Raw genomic sequence first — 1,440 nt, 5'->3', positions numbered from 1 at the left:
TATATATATATATATATATTATATTATATTCCTCTCTTTTTATCTTCCCATCAGTTAGTCTATCAACCAACCTTATCGATCCATCTGTGAACAAGTTGTATAAATAGTTTCCAGACCATTTCCAAACAGATAAATGCCAGGCAGTGACTATATTCAACGATCTGTACAAATCTTTGACAGTTTGACTTTTGAGTTCCATGTTACTAAATTTCGTCGTGCTTTGTCTACCACTCATTCATTTCTTAGTTGCCTTAACAACACTGAGAAGGTGCACGTGGCCGAGTTGTTAAAGTGTTGCGCACACGATCGCAAGGCCGTGGTTTCGATTTCCAGACCAGACTGTGCATTGTGTTCTTGAACAAAACGCCACATTTCACGTTGTTTCTGTCCAATCTGTTGCAAACGTGTAACCTTGCGACGGACTGACGTCCTGTTTAAGGACAAGTTGTGATCTCGGTCACTCATACGCCTTGGAAACCGAGTAAGTGGCCCTATGAGTCGAGAACTCAAGGCATGTTCAAAGTTGCATTATTATTTCCGCCTTAGCGAATGCGGTAGTATTGTTTTCAGTCGTGTTTGTTTGTCCGTGGACAGGATACCTCAAGAATCGCTGGATGGATTCGGATGAAACTTTCAGGGAAGTTTGGTCTCGTGACGAGTAGGAACTGATTAGTTTTTGGGATCGATCTGGTACCGGACAACGATTCTGGATTATTTTTCCTTTTTTTTTTTTTACTTAAATTTTAAGAGAGCTCGGTTTTATTTTTAGCATTCTCGTTTGTGAGAACAGTCAAGTTTATTTCAGATATTCTCATTTTAAAAATCATCTCTGGTTAATCGTCGAGAGGACGTTGGTTTTGCTTTGGCGGAGGTTTGCGCTCCTCGGGTGCTCTTGTTTTGTTTTTGTTTTGTTTTTGTTTTTGTCTTTTCTTCTTTTGCTCTCTTGCTTTCGGGGCGGCCACAATGAAATTGCGTTTTACAATTCAGAATTTGATAAAGAGCAACCGATATATAAAAAATATAATTTCAAATACTTTCTTAAGTCTTACAGAAAACAATTATTTCTCTCTAAAATCTGCTGTCATTTAGATTGCTTCCGTCCATCTTTATTCAAAGTTTTCCACTACAAAATCAATTTTACTTCAGATAAACACCCACACACACATATTTGTGTGTGTGTGTGTGGGTGTTTGTTTTTGCTTGTTTTTTTCCTGGTAGTTTTTCTTATATATTTTTTGCAATGTCTATATGCTATAGCTTATACTACAACTAATACAACAGCTCATTTACTCTGAATTCACAGATGTAAACTCAGAGTATACAACATTATGTTAAACCTTAATGTAAATGCTTTTCGTAATGCATACACAGCACACTGCAATGTGTTGACATACGAGTTTGTGTCGGGCTCAACAAATTAAGTACCAGCTGCGTACTGGG

General features: G+C 37.5%; 1 protein-coding gene across 1 annotated transcript in view; it reads left to right on the top strand.

Annotated features, from left to right (window-relative positions):
• The window catches only part of LOC106867711 (choline O-acetyltransferase), a gene marked incomplete at its 5' end in the record, with an annotated part of 213,268 nt that overhangs the window by 186,687 nt on the left and 25,141 nt on the right, over positions 1-1,440 (top strand). The gene's annotated exons all lie outside the window — the stretch shown is intronic.

The sequence above is a fragment of the Octopus bimaculoides genome, chromosome 5 (assembly GCF_001194135.2).
Source record: "Octopus bimaculoides isolate UCB-OBI-ISO-001 chromosome 5, ASM119413v2, whole genome shotgun sequence".
Taxonomy (NCBI): domain Eukaryota; kingdom Metazoa; phylum Mollusca; class Cephalopoda; order Octopoda; family Octopodidae; genus Octopus; species Octopus bimaculoides.
Note: the sequence above shows the minus strand (reverse complement) of the source record. Positions and strands in the feature narration are given on the sequence as shown.